General features: G+C 41.2%; 1 protein-coding gene across 42 annotated transcripts in view; it reads right to left on the reverse strand.

Annotated features, from left to right (window-relative positions):
• CELF2 (CUGBP Elav-like family member 2) overlaps positions 1-22,974 on the reverse strand; it is a 500,204-nt gene that overhangs the window by 135,720 nt on the left and 341,510 nt on the right. The window lies entirely within an intron of this gene.

Here is a 22,974-nt window from a genome sequence, read left to right on the forward strand (position 1 = left end):
TAGAGAATTCAGGAAGGCCTTACCTTAGAAGAAATAATTAGCCCCAGGCTGGGTACTGCTCCAGACCTGCCTAATACATCAAAAAAGCAAGACTGAAAAGGATTAAATTGCTTGCAAGTATCTTAACTGCATTGCAGAACAAAGCTCAAACATTTTTAGAGGAATACAAAAATATCCAGCACCCAAGAAGATGAAATTTATAATGTCCAGTTCTTGGTAATCAAAGATTTCCAGGCATGCAAAGAATCAGGAAAACACGGTCGATAGACAGAAAAATCAACTAATTGAACTCAACCCAGAACGAATACAGATGTCAGAATTAGCAGACAAGAAGATTAAAATAGTTATTATCTCTGTATTTGGTATGTTCCAAAAGGTAAGTAGAGACTTGGAAGACATAAAAAAGACCCAAAATGGACTTCTAGGGATTAAAACCATTCTGAGATGAAAAAGACACTGGGTAGGATTAATGGCTGACCGGACATTGCAGAAGAAAAGATCACTGAACTGTGCTTCAAAATGAAACACAGAGAAACAAGAATTTTTTTTTTAAAAAAGAAGGAAAGCACATTAGTGAGCTGTAGGACAACCTCAAGTGGCCAATATACGAGTAGCTGGAGTCCCCAAAGGAGAGGGGACAGAAAGGGGACAGAAAAAATATCTGAATAAAGTGCTGAAAAATTTCCAATTTTGATGTACACTCACAGACCCAAGAAACTCAATGAAGCCCAAGTATAAGAAACATGAAGAAAACTAAATCAAGACACGTCATAATCAAATGGCTCAAACCCAGTAACAAACAGAAAAATCTTAAAAGTAGACTGAGGAAAAAAGACTCATACATGGAGAAACAAAGGTAAGGATGACATCTAATTTCTTATTAGGAACAAAACAAGTACTGAAAGAAAGGAATCCACAGATACAGAGAACAGACTGGTGGTTGCCAGAGGCAGGGGTGGATCGGGGGGCAGCTAGGGGATGGAGGGGGAAATGAGCAATGATGCTCAAAACGTACATACTTCCAGTTATAAGTAAGTTCTGGGGATGGAATGTACAGTATGGTGACTAAAGTTAGTAATACTGTGTCATATATTTGAAAGTTGCTAAGAGAGTAAATCTTAAAAGATCTCATCTAAAGAAAAAAATATTGTAATTACGTAAGGTGATGAATGTTAACTAAATTGATTGTGGTAATCATTTTGCAGTATATACATATATCAAAGCATCGTGTTGTACACTTAAAACTGATACAATGTTATGTGTCAATTATATCTCAAAACTGGAAAAATAAAAAATAAAAATAATAAAAGAAAAAACCTGTCAACCTAGAATTCCATACAAAGTGAAAATATATTTCAAAAACAAAGGCAGAATAAACATTTTTGGATATACAAAATGTGACAGAATTTAACAACAGATGACCTACCCTATTAAAAAATGTTAATGGAAGACCTTCTCGCAGAAGGAAATAGGGATCCACACAAAGGTTTAGAGAGCACCAGAAATAGTAACTACATGGACAAATACATAAGATATTTTTCTTATTATTTAAATCTCTTTAAAAGAAATTTGACCAAACAAAAATTATAACTATGTATTGAGGGGTTTATAACATATGTGAAAGCAAAATGTGTGACAATAATAGCAGAAAGGCTGGGAGAGAAAAAAATGGAAGTACATTACTGTAAGATTTTCAAAGTAAACATGAAGTTGTATACTGTCCTTTGAAAGTAAACTGCAATAAGGTAAAGATATATACTATAAACCCTAAAGCAACCCCTAAAATAAGAAAGAATTATAACTAATAAGCCAGTAAAGGAGATAAAATGGAATAAAAATTAATCTTAAGAGGTGGAAAACGAGAATAAAAAACAGATGAGAGAAATAAGAAGCTAACAGTGAAATGACAGACTTAAGCCCAACTTTATCAACAATCACAGTAAATGTTAATTATGTGAACACTTCAATTAAAAGGCAGAACTTGTCAAAGTGATTTAAAAAGAAGACCCAACTATTTGCTATGTACATGATGCACTTTAAATATAAGAATACAAACAGTTTAAAAGTCAAAGAATGGAAAATGATACACCATTATAACATTAGTTAAAAGAAAACTGAAGTGGCTGTATTAACATCAGTCAAAGTAGATTTTAAAGCAAAGAATGACACCAGAAACAAAAAAGTCACCTCAAAATAACAAAGGAGTCAATTCATCAAGAGGACCTAACAATTCTAAACACTTATGCACCAAATAACAGATCTTCAAAATATATAAAGCAAAAACTGGCAGAACTGCAAGGATAAACAGAAAAATCCACAATAACATTTGGAGATTTCAAAAGCCTTTTTCAATAATTGATAGAATGAGATAGGATACTCATTCTGTAAGGATACAGAAGATACGCACAACGCTATCAACCAAATGGACATCTGTAGAGCACTCAGCCCAAGGACAGCAGGACACATCTTCTTTCCAAGCACACACGGGACATTTACCAAGATAGGTCATATTATGGAGCATCAACAAGCCTCAATAAATTTACAAGTCTTCAAGCCATTCAAGGTCCGTTATGTTCCCTGACCACAATGAAATTAAATGAGAAATCAATAACAGAACAATCTCCAAAAAATCCTCAAGTATTTAGAAACTAAATCATACACTTTGAATAACCATGGGTCAAAGAAGAAATCAAAAGAGAAATCAGAAAGTATTTTGAACTGAACGAAAATGAAATGACAACATATCAGAATTTGTGGGATGTAGGTAAAGGAGTAATTTGGGGGAAGTGTATACCATTAAACTCTTTCATTAGAAAAGAAGGAAGATTTCAAACCAACGACCTCAGCTTCCACCTTAAAAAACTAGAAAGTGAGAGCAAATAAACCCAAAGTAAGCAAAAGAAGTAATAAAAATCAAAGTGGAAATCAATGAAATAGAAAACAAATACAAGAGAGAAAATTAATAAAATTGAGGCAAGTTCTTTGAGCAGACAAATAAAATTGAGAAACTTCTAGCCAGACGAAGGAAAAAAAAAAAGAGAAAGCACAAATTGTCAGTATCAGGAACGAGAGAGATGACATCATTATAGATTCTACAGATATTAAAAGGATAACAGGAGAATATTATACACAGCTTTATGCCAATAAATTTGAACACTTAGATGAAACAGACATATTCTCTGAAGGAGAGAAACTCAAGAAGAAATATATAACTTGAATAGCCTTATTGGTACTCAAGAAATTGAATTTGCACTTAAAAACCTTCTCACAAAGACAACTTGAGCCCCAGATGACTTATGTGATGAATTCTAACAAACATTTAAGGAAATAATAATACAACTTAACACAAACTCTTCCAGGAAATTGAAGAGGAGAAAATACTTTCTAACTCACTCAAGAGGCCAGGATTGCATTAAACCAAATCAGCCGAAGAAATTAGAAGAAAGCTACATAATGATATTCCTCCTGAACACAAAAGCAAAAAAATCTCAATAAAATTTGAGCAAATAGAATCCAATAACAAAAGGATCGTCCATCATGATAAAGTGGGATTTATCTCCCAGCAATGCAAGAAATGACACATGTTCAAAACATACAATGACAGAAAGCAGATCAGTGGCTTGGGGGGGGGGGCAACAGTGAGGTACTTCAACATTGAAAATCAATGTGATTTACCATATTTACAAACTCAAAAAGTATAGGATCATCTCAATAGATGCAGAAAAAGCATTTGACAAAATCCAACATCCATTCCGGATCGTAATGCTCAGCAAAATAGGAATTAGGAGGATATGTTCTCAACTTGACAAAAGGCCACCATGAATAACCAACAGCTTACATCATACTTAATGGTAAAAGAATGATTTTCTTCTAAGATCAAGAACATGATAACAACGGCTGCTCTCACCACTCCTAGTCAACTCTGTACTGGCGGTTTTAGTCAGCACAATCAGGCAGGAAAATAAAAAAAGAAAAGGCACTTATATTGAAAAAAGGAAGTAAAACTGTCTCTTTTGTGTGTCTATGTGACTGTAAGTTAGGCTTTCTTAGATACAAAGCCAAAGGCACAATCAGGAACAAAACAAATTAATAAGACTTCAACAAAATGAAAAACCTCTGCTTTTAAGAAGACACTGTTAGGAGAACGAAAAGACAAGACTACAGACTGGCAATCAGTATTTGCAAAACCCTGACCTGATAAAGGACTCATATACAGAGCATATCAAGAACTCTTACAACTCTATATTAAGGAAACAACTCAATTAAAATTAAATTGGCAAAAGATGTGAGCAGATACTTCGCCAAAGAAGATACACAGGTGTCAAATAAACACATGAAAAGATGCTCAGCATCATTAGTCACACGAAAATTAAAACCACAATGACATACACTGCTGCACACCTATTAGAATGGTTAAAATTAGAAATACTGCTTATACCAAGTGTTGGCGAGGATGTGAGGGAACAGAAACTCTCCTGCACTGCTGGTGGGAATGTAAAACGGTGCAATCACTTTAGAAAACAGTTTGTCAGTTTCTTAAAAAGTTAAATATACACCAACCATATGACTCAGCCATTCCACTCCTAGATGTTTAGCCAAGAGAAACAAAAACCTACAAAATACTTGTACATGAATCTTCATAGCAGCTTTACTCATTAATAGTCAAAAACTGGAAATCATCCAAATGCCCATGAACAGGAGAGCTGATATACTGTGGTATATCCATTCAATGGACTGCTACTCAGCAATCAAAAGGAGTGAACTACTGATATACGTGACCTATTGATACTGAATCTTGAAACAATTACGCTGAGTGAAAGAAACCAGACCAAAAAAAGCCCATACTGTATGCCTGTTGTTATATAAAATTCTAGGAAACAGAAACTAACATACAGTGAGAAAAAGCAGATCAGCCGTTTGGGAGAGGGGAACAGTGAGGAAGCGTTTCGGAAGGAAGGTGAGGACGTTTTTAAGGTGATGGATATGTTCATTATTTTGTTTGTAGTGACGGCTTCAGAGGTGTATACATGTGTTAAAACTTACCCAATTTTACACTTGAAGTATTTGAAGTTTATCGTATATTAATTATGCCTCAAGAAAGCCGTTGAGAGGAAAAGACCATTTGAAAGGCTACTTCCAATCCTCTAAGAAAGTAGTACAAATAGTAGCAGAAATGGAAATAACAGATGTAAGAGTACAAGGATTCAAATCATAAGATTTCGATGTGAAGGCGAGGAGAGGCAGGAGTCGGGACAACTCTAAGATTTTGAGCTTGGTAGACACGAAGGAAGGTGGTCCCATTAACGGCAACAGGGACGACCAAGAGAAGAGTAGGCTGGCAGAACATCTCGTTCCCAAGGGCAGTTTAAAACCAGGGACTAGAAATCAGAGGCAAGAGACACAGCCTTTGGAATCTCCATGCCGTCTTCAACTTCAAACTCCTTCTTCATTCCCCTTGGGCGGATAAATTTGCCTCTGTCACAAGCTGAGTCCTGGAAGGAAGAAAACCTGAGTCTGGAAGTGTTCCACTCACCTACATGTGACCTTCCAGGAGTTTCTAGGATCACAACCAGAGGTAAAAGCTATCAGATCCTCCCTTCACAGAGACCCAAAAATGCACTCAGCTAAGGGGATCATTCATGGCTTCACAAAAAGGCCGTGTGTCCTGGCACGACATGAATACAGTGGTGGATGAAAACTGGAAGGGACAAGGCAATGCGCACCACAGGATCTAAGAAACTAGAAATGGCTAAGACCTATAAGTCATTCTCCATTTACTGTCCCCTTCTCGGTTAACCAGCCCCTGCTGCCAGAATGGAATCGTTCCTGAGCACGGCAGTGCAGTTCTTCACAACAGAGCCAAAGCAAACATCTGTAAGTCTGCCGGCCTTTCAGGTGAGCACACTGTGGCGAGGGCTCAAGGCCTTTACTGGCAAGAGACTCCAACTACAGAGAGAACTGTTTTTCTCCTCCCTTATTTTATCTTAAATGTCAAAGCTTTTCACACTACAGTGACACCCTAAAATGATTCTCTTCCTTCCGCTGCTTCAGTTGAAACGATATTTTTTCATGCTCCATAGAGTGCCCACCAGCTGATTCAAAACCAGGGATGCAATGGGGCGCTCCATTTCCCCGTGCCAGGGAAAGAAAAAAAGGTAGAATGGACAAGTGGGAAAAAATTTCCCTTTCTCTTGGATGCTTTGCAATCACTCACTCAACAAATGTTTATTACAGTTTTAAGGCACTGTATTAAGTTCTATGAGGTTCTATAAGGTATATACCGATTGACTAAAACAGCTCCTGCTTGCAAGAAGCTTCAAGGTCAATAATACCAGGGCATCCCCAGTTGCAGCATGGCACGGACAGCATTGTGCATGGTGCGAAGCGTACACAATGCCAGTGGAGTGGGACATTACTCTCTGATGGGGTGTCCAGAAGGAGCCTTTTAAGGATGAAATGGTGTTTGCACTAGACGTTGAAAGGCCAAGATATAAACAACCAGAATTGGGAAGAAGAAGAAATAATACCTCCACGTAGAGGAAATGGGCAGGACTCAGGCACAGGAGCCGAAACCCAAGGAGTGTTCAGGGAATAATTCAGTACTGTGCAACAAACATCATTTAGCACCCGTTGGTTACCACGCATGGTGCTAACGGGTAGGCGCACAGAGATGGCAAAGACAATGCACACTCCAGAAGAGCATGCATTCTGCAGTGAAAATTTCAGTTGAATAATCATAAATATCAAGCATAGGCATACCCCCCGAGTGCTGTGGGCACCCCTGAGGCAGGACAGTGGAATGGTCAGGAGTACGGATTCTACAGGCAAACTATGCAGCTTCAAATTCCATGCCTGCCACTTATGGAGATGTGTTTGTCTTGTAAGTTTCAGTCTTCTCAGCTGTAAAATGGGCAGAAGAAACAGTATTTGCCTGATAGGACTATTGTGAGGACATACATTACAAGATAATGTTCATTAAACCCTTGGAATAGGACCTGGCACATAGCAAGTACTCCATATAAGCATTAATTGTTATTATTATTATCATCAATACACTGAACACTGACCCTGCTTTTACTGAAAGGCTGATGTGTTTTGAACGCAGGCCATATGCCGAGGTGTTGCTGGGAGACAGAGTTAGACAGTACCAGCTCACCTAACCTCGCTCTGCTTCCGTTTTCTTATCTAGAAGAGACTCAGAATACTAACAGCTTACTGTGTGCCAGACGCCGTTCTGAGAACTCTATGTCCATGCTCTCACTGAATCTGCAGAACAGTCCTATTCACTTTGCAGATGAAGAAACTGAGGCATAGCTGCGTCAGGTAACTTGCTCTGGGTCACAAAGAAAGCAGGCGGGAGAGGTGGGTCAGAAACTAGGCACTTTATCGCCAAGGCCTGTTCCTAACCACTGAACCACACTGTCTTTATTCTACCACTGTCCCGTTCCACCCGGGTTTTACTGGAAGCTGGCATTTCCTTTGAGGCAAAAGGTAAACAAAAGCTAAACAAGGCATGGAGATCAAGCCCAACCAGGAAGAGACATGCCTAAACATCACACCTCACATGTGTGCGGAGTTTGACAATCTATACAACTCTTTCATCTGCCTGATCTATTTTTTTTTTTTCCTTCTGATCCCAAATTACTGAGGACCATCAGCAGGTGAATAAATAGAGTCTCATGTGAGAAATTCCTCAGCCCTGTATATTTCGGGGTGCCCAGAGAGACGCCTGGGGGACTCCAGGGACAGAGTGAAAGAGTTTTATCTCGCAACCAGCACTGAGGGCTAAGGCGGGGCGCAGCCTTTCCCAACACCTCGTAAGCTTTCCTAGTTGAAAGCTGGATTTTTAGCATGAACCTGGCAGGACGCCATACAAGTTGGACAGCTCTGATGTCCTTCCCCGTATTTGTACACTGCTGTTGTTCTTAACTTTTAACCAATCAGAGAGCTTTCAGGGAAAAAGAGGAAGGATGCTATAGATTCCCTCCATCATACACACACACCAGGACACACACAGCCCCTGTGCACCTCACAGCTCCCCCAGCAGACTGAGCACCCTGTGGACACAGGCCACACCTTACACTGCCCGCCGCCCAGCACGTAAGCTACTCAACACATAAGGAAGGAAAGCCTCTCTCTGCTTCTCAGCAGCAACTCTATAAAAATGGGGAAGTTGGCGTTGGATCTTAAAGAGGCAGTATTCACTTCATTCATTCAACCTGTAGCTAATTTTGAATGCCTACTGCATACCAGGCACTGAGCGTGGCACAGCAATTTCAGAGAGATGACACACAGTCTTCTAACAAGTGATTTAAGCTAGCTGCATGAAAGACACTCATGAAAATAAGTGTTAAAATTCCAAAAGATTTTCAAAGTGTGCCTGGAGCTTTGATTTTTACAGTACAGTATTGTATGTGCCTATTTTTATTTGAATGAATGCCGGGAAAGAAAATGGGAGACTAAGTTGTCTTTTGAACTCCATATACAATATTAAGGCTTAGATTCCAGGTCATGTGGAACACACATGGTTTAGGTAAAAGAAGTGGAAGCATTAAAAGTGACTCCGAAGGAGGTATTTGGTTTTTAAGACTAGATCAGCAATTTTCCCCAGCATTATCAGCCTTGCTCAAAATATCACTTAATCTTTGTCTCAGGTTCCTCTTTTATAAACTGGGGGCCACTTTCCTGGGGGAGGGGGGAAGTGGCCAGAGGGCAAGGGAGGATGCGATATGGCTTAACGGTTTCCTCGCTTTGAAAGTGTTCTAAAAATACAGCATTTTCATTGCCAGCACCTGATGGAATATGTGTCAACACAGCATTTCGTGTTGCTAGGGCAGTCTGACCAATAGTTTTACACATCCTCATGCAGCTCTTCGGCTAATGCAGGGAAGAGAAAGCCACAGCATGGCAGGCCCTTGGCTTATCTTCTGAGCATTCTCGGCAGAGCATCCCAAAGATACGTGGCAGGCCCTCCAACTCCTGATTAGTCTGGGTTCCACAATCAAGCTCTGCCATTTGATGGCAACTCTTCCTTTCGCCTTGAAGCTGTCACAATTTTATTTGCCCTGGAGTTTAACCTGTGGCAATAAAAGGCTGACACGTCCCACTTAAAAACTGTGCTCCCAAGTATGGATTAGAGAACAATTAAGTAGAGAGGAAAACCCAAAAGACCCGATTTAAAAAAAAAATGTCCCTAACTTATTCATTACCTTTTCTTAAGTCTGTTTCTTCCTTCAAAGAGATTAGAGCAAAGTCTTGGCTCTTGGAAGCACTGCCCTGCAGGGACGTGGGCTAGGTGGAAGGACCCCATCAACGTCCCACCTCTAGAGTGGAACACAACCCATAATGGACTCGCAAAATAGCTACGACCCCTCACCATCTGGCAGCTGTATGGTGGCTTGCGTAAAATGAACTGGTGGTCACAATCCAGTTCCCATTAGACAGATGTCCACTTCACAAAGAGAGCATCATACTCAGCAGCCTAGTTGGCAAAGAGGAGAGAGGACTGGGCATGGAAATCACATTTCCTTGTTCTGCAGAACCAGGCTGCTTACTCAGTCGAGCTGAAGCCAGCCTGAGGGATGATGGTAGGTAGTATGGCAGCAGTTCTGAGAGGAGGACTTGATGTTAATCGATCCGTCTAACCCTTACAAACACCTCGAAGCACTTCTCAGATGTCGTCTCATTTATCCTACAGAGAAGCAATGGTTTTACAAACTAGGTTTTGGCTTATCGAGCCACACCGTAGTTGTCTTCGAAGACTACCACCAGGACATATTGACTTCACTCAAGGATTGATGGAGCCTGCAACTGCCCAGGATACACTCTCTGCAGCTTCCATTACAGTATCAGGGCGAGCACGTGGGGCAGAGAAAGGTCTTGCTTAACTTCTCCAGGGTTAATTAGCATTCTCACCCCAAACGAACAAGTTATTGTTGAATCCTAAATAAAAAGGGCAAGAACAATGGTCCTTTACCTCGAAATGTCCTATCTACCTGGACAACTCATGAACCTTTTATTTTGCTTGAGGAAGATTGTCCCTGAGCAAATATCCATAGCAATCTTCCTCTATTTTGGATGTGGGATGCTGCCACTGCATGGCTTGACGAGCAGTGTGTAGGTAGGTCCATGCCTGGGATCCGAACCCACAAACTCTGGGCCACCGAAGCAGAGTGCATGAACTTAACCACTACACCACCAGGCCGGCTCCTAATGAGCATTTTATAGAGGACTAAAAAAACAAAAGCCCTATTTGCCTTTGGCTGTTGAGGTATTCGATTCCATCTAGAGAGTGAAATTAAGTGGGTCTGTTTGCTCCCAGCCTAATGGAAGTGCTGAGAAAAGGTATGCCTCCAGCACAGCAGGAGTGTATATATTCAGCAATGCTTTTCCATTGATTTTTCTTAACTCATGCAAACAAGTTGGTTCACATCCTCTTTTTAATGACGTAAAATTCTTTTTAAAAAATTCACGCACAGAAACATAAACAAACAAAAAACAAACACCAACTAACCTGACTCGGAGAATCTTCAAGAAGCAACACAGACAGTGAAAAATAACAACTTTACATCTTTTATTAGGCTGCATTAACCATATACTACACTAAGAAAATCTATTCAGAGTTGGTAACAATTAGTACAAGACTTCTACTGAACAGAATGTAAGTCCCCAATAAGGATGCCTTAGTAAGAAGATTATTTTTTAGAGAAGGATGTTAATGCGTATGAAAGCTAATGTTGGTTAACGTACTTATTTCCTTTTCAAAGTTGTGACTCTTCTAATAATTATCTTAATGATACTGTGTTCAAAATGAGTTGCTCTCTAGGCTTCTGAAACAGGGTACAGGTGGTAGGGTATAGGGGTGGGTTAAGAACTAGCCTCTGTGTGAAAATGATCTTGACGATGGTTAGTTCAGGATGCTTGGAGATGGCTACCATCAAAGTCAGTAAACATCGCTCTACTAGGGGGTCACAGAGCACCTCTCTAACGCCAACTGACCATCTTCAAAACTGAGCGCAGCTGGTAAGGAGAGAGGCTATGTAAAAGAGAAGGAAGGAACTGCAATAAAAGTTGAAAAATAACTCAAAAGTAACATCTTGTTGACGGTAGTTTAGTCGCAATGTCCACTTGCAACAAACCGTGCAGAAAGGTCTGTGTGCCAAAGAAAAAACTAAACCAAACCTGAAAACTGTCAAACAGAAAGTCTAATAACGATATTAAACACACTCCGGTGTGCTGAGCAATATGATGTAAGGCCTATAGTTACCATACAATGTCCATGGAAATCTGGGCCCAAGTAAGATAATCAGACATCTGATTATTCTGAAAGAGTGTGCTGTCCTCAGCGCCGGGGACACTAGGTTCAAGAACTCTGAATAATGACTTAGGTTTGGAATCTGTAGCAGGCCCTCTACAGTCTCTGATTCTCAGTTTCAAATATTTGTCCTGCCCACTTTTACACTCTTTGCCCAGAGACCATTGGTCTTTATAGACTGTCCCTTCCCTGCCTCGTTCTACCATGTCCTCCCCTTGCCCCATATAACGCCGATTTAAATTGGGTGCAAGGGGCCAGCCCGGTGGTGCAGCGGTTAAGCGCGCACATTCCGCTTCAGCGGCCTGGGGTTCACCAGTTTGTATCCCGGGTGCGGACACAGCACCGCTTGGCACGTCATGCTGGGGCAGGCGTCCCACATATAACATAGAGGAAGATGGGCACGGATGTTAGCCAGTCTTCCTCAGCGAAAAGAGGAGGATTGGCAGCAGTTAGCTCAGGGCTAATCTTCCTCAAAAAATAAATAAATAAAAATAAAAAATAAATAAATAAATTGGGTGCAAAATTTTCTAGCACACTACTTAAGAAGGATTAGAAAGTTTCCACGGCCAAAAATTACAAAAAAAAAATCCCACAACCCTTCCTAAAACATATAGCTTACAAAATCAGACACCGTTACTGCTGCCAATTTTTTCATTTTGTCTTCTTTGTCCACATCTACTACCCTCTTTTCAGTCCCCAGCATATGCCAGGCACTGCACACCAGGCAATTTATATTCAATATTCTATAAATAATTTATTCCTCAGAAGACTACCACATAGGCAAGAACACATCCATTTGAAGAAACGGTGTTCAAAAAAATAAACTAACTTCGAATTACCACAAAGTTTAAAACATACGTGTGTGTGGGTCGTATACATGTACACCCACACCTCCCATGAGGGTTCAGGCTATTAGCTGCTCTGTAGGATCTAGGTCCATGAGCTAAGGGCCCGACGCTGTCCTGCAGGACCGGTGGCATACTGAAAGAGGATGGTGAGGGCCAGCTGGCGCACCGCCACCATCTTAGTTACGCTAACAAGAGCACTGCAAACTGCACATCCTTAGACTTAGCAAAGACTCCTCAGAAAGATTCATTTACTGAAACTTCAGCCTCTACTTGCCTTAACCTCCCTACCGGGCAGAGAAAGAAGAAAGAAAACTAAAAATGAAGAAAAAGGGGAAAGACGACATATGGGGTATGTTGCTGAGAGAAAAAACGTCAGACTCCTACTATCACATGACCTTGGGTCCCCCTAACTCTCTCACTTCACCTTTACCATATGAACAGCACAGGATTCTGTGCTCATGGGGCCTCTTGAGCGTGTTCTCCCAAAACACAACACACACACACACGCGCGCGCGCGCAAAGTGGACACTGCCAACCCAAAGCTGGCTCTACATTTCAAAAGAACTTATGGCAGCCCTCTCTTTAATACCACTCAATTCTTTTTCTCCTTTTGGGACAAAAAACCATGGCTGTTCACCTTTATATTCTCAGCATTAAGTACAATGCCTTGCACACAGAAGGCACTGATAAATGGTTATTGCCACGTGACCGGTACTTTGGTAAACACTCTGTTAACTCTCTGGGCCACATCTTTCATCTTTTCTATTCTACGTTAAATTCCACATTAAATGGGACCCAGAGCTTTCAAGGCTACCCTAAGCTCCAAATCCTGTTATAAAAGAAACAAGCATGAAGCCACACGAAAGCGCTGGCCAGAGGTCCACTCCTGGGGACTGTAGGTTAGCTGCCCCCACCATCTCCTTAACTTTCATCAAGTTCTCTAAGTTCAGCACCTCTTCTGTGTCAAAGTTTGGCTCCAACTCTACACTTTGCCTGCCGTTCCAACATTTTAAGTATACACAGCAGACTCCTGCGGTTTAGCATTAATTGAAAGAGCTCATCTATATATAGGCTCCCTCTGCACTTTGGCATCTTTAAAACTTCAATCACATTCTCTTCTAACTTTTTTTTTGAGAGCACAATCCCTCTTTTTATGTTTGCTACAGCTTTTCCCTCTTTTCATTCTTGTGACTCAATGCTCTCAGGTCTTTTAAGTTGACCTCCTAGAGCTTTCCATATGGGTTCACCTTCCTAGACCTCTGCGATTCATGCTGCTGTCCTCCGGAACGCCTCCATCTCCTTGATACAACTTCAATAGCATTTCCTAATATTGGGCACAGTGGCCTAGATAGGGGCGAGAAAGTTCTTTGTGAAACGTGGTGAATTACCTCTTCTTAACACTTGGCGTCGGGTATCTTCATTTGTAACGTTTAGCATTTTGGGGGCCGTTTTGACCATCCACTTGTTGAAGGCCTTATTTCTTATTCTCCTCACTGTCCCTAATGTTTTCACGACTTTCTACACGTCTATGATGCGTAGGAGTTTCCATTAAACTATAGGAGTTTGGGAAGCATTTTTCCTCCCAAGTAAAATGAAAAAGAACTCAACAAAAGTGTAGCAATTCATGGACTTAGCTGGCAAGAGACTCTGAACACTGCAGACGACACTGAAGTCTACCATGCAGAGATCAGTCTCAAGCCACATGCAGGTTAGGCTGTGAACTTGTCCTACAGAGGCCTAACATACCCCAAAATATTTTAGAATGATCAGATTCTAGGTCAATTAAAGCGTGTGACACGTGGATATTCTCTTTCAATCCTTCAATTCATTTCTCCAATTCCAATTTATGATCCTCTAATGGAAGTCTAAAGAAATTATATTCCTTTAAGCTTCAAACTGATGACGGTTCGAAGTGTATTTCTCCAATTGGGTTTCTCCAGTTTGAATAAATACCAGAACGTGGATACTGGATTAGGAGCATCTTTCTCAGTAATTTACATAGAGAGTGAAAAAATATCGATCCTAATACCATTCTTGTGGCGTCTCAATTGCCATCCCCATTCTCTCGGACCCATTAGTTTTCACCATTATAACCTTCCCCTGTTCAGCTAACCAGCTCCCTTTTCCATTTATAGCAAAACCTGCTTCTCTGCTCGCTATATATTTGTCTGTCTATGTGACTGAGTGAAAAGAGGCCTTGTGAAATCCAAGTTCATCATAACCCATCATTCCACATATGCTTTTTTCCTGCGTTCCCTTCTCCATCACATGTACTCATCAAAGCAGATTTGAAAATATCCTAAGACATTCAAGACTCTGACTCTCTAATATATTTAATTGGCCTAGCTCACTGCAAATTTCTCTAGCGTGATACCTAATGTAACACTGAGATACCTAATGTCTAACTGATTTTCCAGTGAATTTCACAGTACGGGCCAGAACATTTTCAATTCTCTTGACTAACTGTCCTGACAGCTAACGTGGCATCATCCATCATTTTTGTTACCAAAGCACATAAACTCCTACCAATCTGTGGCTAAATTACATTATTTTCGCTTAGTTTCTACTTTCTCCCATATGGCCAATTCTCTTTTCATCCCTTTTTAGCTTCCAATGGTTTTGAAGATCCCAATGATTGTTCTGCATTTATTAATGATACATCCTGGCACACTTATGTCTGACTGGAGGGAGAGTTGTTCCAGTAAGAGGTTTGGGCTCTCCAATATCAGAAAGCAAAGCATGAGAATGGATGGTCTCAGGATCAGTGAAATTTGATCAAGGAGCAAAGAACCCAAGACCTCATGCCTAAATTTTGTTAGCATCAGGGGCCATACATCCAAGGAAGAAAATTCAATCTTTTAAGAATCTAGAAACACAAGATAAGCAAAAGGGTACCAATTCTGCTAACATCATTGTACTTTTTTTACCATGGTTGGAATTATTAAAGATAATAAACTTTGCAAGGCATGTAATGATTTTTAAAATATTTCTAATGCTAGCATTCTGGACACTTCTAAAAATATAACTTAACAATGGTTAATTTTAAATTTTCATTAGAAGCAAAGTTTGAAGATGGAAGAAAGGAAACCTTTCAACCTGACTGCCTTACTATCTGGGGTCTTAGGAGTAGAAGTCATTATGTAAGGGAGGGTGGGCATGCTAAGGCAACTTGGAGGAAACGCATGTGTGTTTCAGAGTAACTAACAGCATAAGCCCAAAGAGAAGACTTCTCTTTCTGGCTAGGAAACTGGACTTCTCATTTCCAAAGACTGGTTTCATAATGACCCACAGTATGGTGACCCAGAGTGGTATAACTGCGTAACCAATGGCAGAGCGTCTCTAATGTGGAGAAATCTCTTTGGGTGCAAATAAAAAGGAAAGTAAGACTGTTAGGCAGGCAAGCTGTAACCGAATCAATGGGAAATGTGAATTGTGAGAACACCCAGACTTAGCTTTTTCAATATGTGTTGGAGGGACTCAAACAGACATAAGCCATGAAACCCTGGGTTTACTTTTCATGTCAAATTCCTACCAAAAAGTCTGTTCTCCTTTTGTCCAGAGGCTTTTATCCCTTTGCTCCTTTAATTCCAGAAATGCCAATCTACCGGGACGAGAGGACTGGGGGCCAGCTGATGTCCGGACAGAGGAGAAGAAAACAAAATGGTTAGAAGCAACCTTCAGTAATTTCATTTCTTCTTTGATATTGGCTCTCTGTGTGTCTTCTGTATCTCTCTCCTTCCCTTTCTTCCTCTTTTTCCCTCCAGAGATGTAAGGATCAAAATGTACCCAGGATAGATATCATCTGCCAGGGTAGAAGCCAGCCTTTGATATAAGAAACAGAAATTCAGCACTGTGCTAGACAGGCACAGTCCAGTCTCTCAGCACCAGAGAACGGGGTATTTAAAGGGATTCCTTCTCACTATTACTTAAAGGAGCCTTATTTCACATTTCTCTCTCATTCATCTCAATCAGGTCCACGAGTGCAGTCTACGTAAGTCAAAATAATTTAAAACTCCATTTCAAAAAAATGAATTGTGAAATTTTTTAATATAACCATATGATAGAGCGAATGAATCTACCTCTCACAAGGAGGGTGTGAATAAGGATCCATGCCTGCGAGAATATAAAAATTATGACTGCATTTTCTGTTGATCCTGTAGGATCTCGGTCAGCCGACAACGGAAGGATGTCACAATGAGTTCCACCGTGATTTCTGTTAATGTAAAATTAATACAGGATGAAAGCATCTTTCCTGTGGGCCACGGAAGCAGCACCATCAAAACTGGGGCTGTCTCAGAAAATCTAGGGCAGCAATCCTAGTTTTCCAGAAATTTAGGGCAGAAATCCTATCCTCTACTTGTGCGCATGAAAATGTGAAATTGGTTCGTCTTCCTGCATTTTGAATTCTTTCTCAATTACAGACTTTGAGATGGCATCCCTTAAATAAACTGGCTCCCAGTCCATTTCTATCACTTAACGGAAGCTTCTGACAGAGTTTTTCAGGAAGAAAGGACATAAAACATGAAAATGAACCTCTTTGCCCCCACCCCAGTCCTCCAACATGAGCCCTTTAAGGAAAAGATTGAAGGTGTTCCTCACAAACCTTTCTTCACATTTTGAAGAAGAATAAATTTTCTAAGATTATCAACTGCCTTTAGACCATACTAGCGGCGTTCACATTTGTTCTCTCACTGAACACGCAAATTCTGCGGTAGGTATTATCGCTATTGCAAGGATAAAGACACGGAGGCCGGCTCTCTAAACTGGCTTCAGATAACAGATAGCAGCTCCAAGTCTCCTGACTCCAGGGCCTGCTCTCATTCTCTAAGAGCCCAGAAGAACATTCTGGACTCAGGGCTGTCCTCCTGCCCAACTCTGAAATAAGTAAAATCAGGTTTTGCTGGCTTTCAGCTCTCTCCTTCTCCTTCTTGCCTCTCTTTGTCCATTCCCCACCCATCTAATCTCATTCTCCAGTGAGAAAGCACATTTTCCACTGTGGTGAACTGGGAAGACGTTAGGACAAACCTAGATTTTATTAATGAATTCTTGAAGACTGAAGTAAAGGCTCCGAGGAGGAAAGAAGCGACTCATATTCTGTCACAGTCTAAGATCGGTGGAGGAGGGGATGAGGACCAAATGATTCAAGGCAAACTGCTGTCCAGAACAGTCCCCAGCGTCACCCTAACTGCAGCCTGACCGACGAGAAGCTGAAATGGCACCAGCACCAAAACCACTCCAAAAGCTGCTCTTTTGAAAATTAAAGGTAATAATCCTTCCCAGAGGAGCCATAAATTTAATTTTTGTTCCACCCAGAACACTCCGGGCTCTTTAGCACTGGAAGGACCACAGCTGAACAACAGTTACGCCACGACCTCTGAGCACATTTCTAGAAAAAAGGAAGTTTTGCCCTTCAGGCCTGTGGGCATGTAGAGACAGTTGACACAAGCCACTTCTCATTTCTAGTTCTCTTTTGGCTGAGAAGTCGCCAAAGAGAGATGGTCAAAATGCAACCAAACAGGCATTGGGTTAGGACCGGGGGTCTGTTTCTACCCTCCAATCTCAAACGCTTAAAGGATTTTTTTCTAGTTGCTTAGTACAGACTCCTCAGTTCTCCTTCCTGTAAAATCAGGATAACACCACCTAACCACTTGAGCTTAGAAAAATGTAACCAGCATTCATTATAGAGTAAGCTTTTTCAGGGTGCTATGATCCTGCATTATAATTTTGATTAAACTGAAATAGTAGCAGAGTCATGATCCAAGGCACACACTTTGCCTCCCACTTAGGGGTTCCTTGGTCTCACTGAACACAATCTCCATACCTGCCACCTCTTCCCCCGCACCTCGTTCACCATCTCCAACCCCTCAACTCTTCCTTCTCCTCCCAGACCAGCCTTTATCAGCTTCCCTATCTTAGATCTCAGGGGACATTCCAACACAGTCAACGCCCTTCCTGACCTTCTACCACGTCTGTCTTGGTCATCACCAACGCTCGGCTCCCTCTGATTCTGTTTCTCTGCTCACTCACGGATGGAAAACCACAGAACGACAACCATTAGGCTCAGCTCTAAATTGACACAACCTAAGTGTAACCAGGCTCTCAAGCTGTTCAATAATCCTGTGATTCTTTCCTCAACTGGACTTTCCAAAGTATCATTTTAAACCTTTCCCATTCTCCTTAAGTCTTCAATGCTGCCCAGCCTTCTCAGAAATGTGCTGTCTACTGAGAAGACCAAGGGGATCTGTATTGTCTATTCCTCCCATGCTGTGTTGTGACTTCCCCCAAACTGCCCTGCTGTCTCAGGTGAAGCATCTTTCCACCCGTTTATAGGCACTCTTCAACCGCTCCTGTCGTCTCTTCCAGGACTCTGATTCCTGTCTTCCTTACACTTCACTCTCTCCTTTTGCTCTATCTTATCTTTTGCTTTAAAAAAAAAAAAAAAAAGGAGCTGGCCTGATGATGTAGTGGTTAAGTTCACAGGCTCTGCTTTGGTGGCCTGGGGTTCATGGGTTCGCATCCCGGGCATGGCCTACACATCACTTGTCAAGCCATGCTGTGGTGTCATCCCACATACAAAATAGAGGAAGACTGGCACAGATGTTAGCTCAGGGACAATCTTCCTCATCAAAAAAAAACAGACAAAAAAAGACCTAAGCTCTCTTTCCTTACGTGATCTGACTGCTAGAAAGGGGAGTCTGCACTTATTTCTCCACATGTATACCTGCACAATCCCTCTCCTCACCGTGACCTCAGCTATCCTTCTGAAATTCTCAAGCCCTCCCAGTCACCAAATCCAATGGCTCCTCTTGGCCCACATCCTTCTTGATTCTTCTGTGGCACCTCAGACTCAACACAATCAAAACTGAACTTAATATTCCTCTCCTTCCCTGTTCCCACCATTGCTGACTGCTTTCCCACTTCTCCTGGTTAAACCAAAACCTCCTGGCCATCACTGCCCCAATTTAGTTATCGAGTCCCCTTCCTTCCACCACTGTGATGTCTGTATCACTCAGCTCCTCCCTCTCCATTGTCATGACAGCGTCTCTGTTCAGGCTGCAAGTACTTGTCAAGACAAGTCAACAGGTTCACCAGTCTCCTAGCTCCTTTTCCCCTTGCTAAAATACCTTCACAGAGCCTCCATTGTCCAACAAATAAAATTAAAATATTTTATTTGGAGAATTAAGGCCCTCTAAGAACTGGTCCTAGCCTTTATTTCTAGGCATTGTGATCTTCCTCTGTTCCATTTCATTTCATATATTTCACATTTTCTCTGAACTTCGGGAGAATCCATAGTTCCCAGAATTTGCCCTGCGTTTTCTCATCTCCACGCCTGAATCGGGCCAGTCCATCCACTTGTAATGCTCAACATTTTTCTTTACTTACTGAAATCCTTCCCCCCTCCCCAAGATTTGGGAAACAGGCCATGTTTTCCTATCTCCATAGCTCCAAGTTACTCATTCCTCCCTGGAACTTCCATAGTTCAAATACGCTCATCTCTTTCTTACTTACTCTTATCTCACGTTCTTTTATATTATCGTTACCTGTGTGCTGGCCTCACTGTCCCTATTAGACGTGAAGTTCTTGGAGACAATGATGATAACAATAACTGTAATAACAACCATCACGACAACAAGCTCCTACCGTATTCCAGCTCTGTGTAGAGCACATAACTTCATCTCAGCAACCCTATTTCATTTTCAGACGTGATTAAGTCATGTGCTCAAGGCCAACACCCAGGAAGAGACAGGGCCAGAAATTGAATTTAGGCTTGTCTGACTTCAAAGGCCATGCTCCTAACTACTACCTGGCATTTTTCACCACACAGAGACTTGACAAAAAAAACCACTGAATAAAACATCCTCTCCGTTAAGTCCTAGTAGGCGGGAGAGTTCACTTAGCTAGGTTTCCCAGGGTTGCCAAGCCTGCTTGATCAACACACACGTTTACAGGGAGAAGAAATCAACAGGTTAAACGCTAACTTGTAAAGGATGATTTCAAAAACAGAACAAAGTTTCTATGCCTCAAGACTAAATAGAACCTCAGATGCAAAGTGAGAAAAAAACCTAACTCACTTGGATTAGGTAATAGACTGATTTTGTCTTTCCTTGGAACCATCGCTATCAGTAAGGTCATTCCAAAAGCCTTGCTTAGAAAATTTAAACCATCTTTAGAAAGAGCCTCCAAGATTCTAATTTCTGAGGCTCTGACATCAGCCCTGAGGAAACAGGATAATTGTACTCCGCTGACAGAGTCAGGACCAACGTAAACGTGAGGTCCTATTTTACATACGACCAGGGAAATAACGTAAGGCATACATAGGTATCAATGTAAAGAAAAGTGCTGGTTGTTGCTGTCTATACGTAAGCAGCTAAGGGCTGTAATCCCCCGAGAGGAATGTCATTATACAGCTCAAATCCCATCACAACAAATCCCGTTACAACAGAGATGTCTGTATAACAAAAACCCTTTCAAGCTTTGGCTGACAGCCCACATACTTCAAGCAATATTTGATGTGAGACTTGGAGCTCACGGTAATGGGAATTGACCTATATTTCCAAAGGTAAGATTTGAATGATTTCATCTGTAACTTCTATCCCATGATACCATAAGTTGGAGTGATGTACAATCTAAACCCATGAGTATAAAAACCATACACAAAGACAGAAACAAAATCAACCCTGCCCTGAAAAGGCAAAATTCCTTCCTTTCACTTGGGGAATTCTTTGGTAAAGGAGAAGGCTTCTGACCTAAGTCCTGAAACGGAGCAGACCAAGGCTTGTTTGTGGCCTTATCTCACTGAGAGGCAAGATGGCGTAGCACATGAAGACAGATGGACTGTGCTCAAGTCTCTACTCTGCCACTTGCTAGTTGGGTAAACTGGGCTCCATTTCTTAACTTTTTCTCAGCCTCAGTTTTCTCATCTGTAAAATGTGACTAATACCATCTACTTTCAGGATTTCAGTAAGAACTAAATGAGAGAACATAAGGAAAGCTCCTAACATAGGAGCTGGTACATAGCGTGTGCTGGGAAAAGTTCGTTTACACATCAGGCCTTCCTTCCCCTCCAAGACTCTGGATTTATGCAAACTATTTCAATGAAGTTATTCTAAGACCTAGTGAATGAAGTTATCAAAATGTATATTCTTCAACAGCCTGGTAAAGATATTGCTCAGAGGAACATTGGGGAAAAGAGAGAAATTGGTAGAACTAGGCCATGCACAAGTTCCTACTTGACTGAGAGAAAAGTCTTTTTGGCTAAGGCAAGACGTGTAATCAAAAGCTAAAATGCAAGTAACCAGGCATCATAAAAATAAATAAGCTCTGATCATTAAGTCAGATGTCATTTTCAAAAACGTTGGAAAACTGAAATTTGGAGGCCTATTTTCCTAGTCAAGGGTGAACTGTGGTTACTGCTCTAAAGCACTAGTTTACTGCCTCTGGCCTAGTTTTCTGTGGGCACCATCCTAGATGGTGGGAGGGTCCTTATTGGCTAACTCAGCTCCAGTCCAGGGCTTTATACTGCCTTTCCTCAGTAGAATACTATGAAAGCTAAGTATTAAAAAATTCTAGTCTTCTCCATTTAGAAAACATGTAAGTAATTAACTCAAGAATATGATTAATAAGCATTCTTAATAGTGCCCTAATCTGGATGTTTTTAATCCTACTGATTTTTAGATATCTAATTTTCTATTTTTCAAATTATGAGAGAATCGGGTTTGTGGTGACAAAATTCTATATGTATTCTTTTGAAAACACTCCAGTTACACGATATGTTTTGAGATAGAAATGAGAGTCTTATGAACACAATCTGAAGGCACGTCTGTTCACTTTAATAAAATGAGTATTCGCTGGGGGCTTTTAAATTCCTTAAAAGGTTCTAAAAAGTCCTAGCAGACCTCAACAACTATAAGGAACAAGAGATGGCTCAACATTTCTCACAGTCACAGAACATCAGAGTCTTAACAATTACTTAGTCACAGGCCTTCACCTTGACAGTAAGGAAGAGGCTCAGATAAAAGTATGTAACTAAAGGGCAAGTACAAGCCAAAGCAATGAGCTTGCAGGAGCTCTCACGAGAAGCCATAGAGAAAGAAAACAAGCCAGACAGAAATCCCAAGGTGCAGACAAAAAGGAACTGTGAGACCCACAGAAAGATGGAGCCCTGGGTTGAAAGACCAAGAGATCGAGAACAGAGAGAGAACAAAATTACCAAAGCAAGGTTAAAACATCAACGTAGACCAAATGGTTGCAGCAGCAAAGATATTTTAAATTCAGTCTGCACAGAGCTTACAAAGGATGACTCCCATACACAGAAGCTTTAACCTGGCGGAGAGGTTTCCGGCCTCTCTCTGTTTTAGTAATTGCAACCCCCTATCACCCTCATCTTAAAATGGAGGCAGTAACAACCACCAGACTGTACACTTGAATCTTACCTCTGGTAAGGGCGTAAACCACAAGCATTTTTGAAAGTGTGCTAACTATTTCAGGCCACTAGGGTGCTACTTCCCGCCCCAAAAGGCACATTTCACTTAATGGTCCTCCTCTAGACCCCAAGAACTGATGTCCTTCTTAAAAGTGTACCCTTTATTCCTTGCACCAGTGGTATCACACTGACAGTTTACAAGGCATTTCAGAATGCCCATAGGCTATGGAAAAGTGAAATGCAATTGTAATTACATGGGTAATAATAGGAAGGCAGGGGTAGATAGAGTTAGCTCCTGAAATGCAAGGCTGAGAAACGCTATTCCTTAGAGAGGCAGTCACTTCTCCTGTGAAGAGCCTGCGCTGCCTAGAAAGTGACCTCAGGAGAGC

This window comes from Equus asinus, chromosome 29 (assembly GCF_041296235.1).
Source record: "Equus asinus isolate D_3611 breed Donkey chromosome 29, EquAss-T2T_v2, whole genome shotgun sequence".
Lineage (NCBI taxonomy): Eukaryota > Metazoa > Chordata > Mammalia > Perissodactyla > Equidae > Equus > Equus asinus.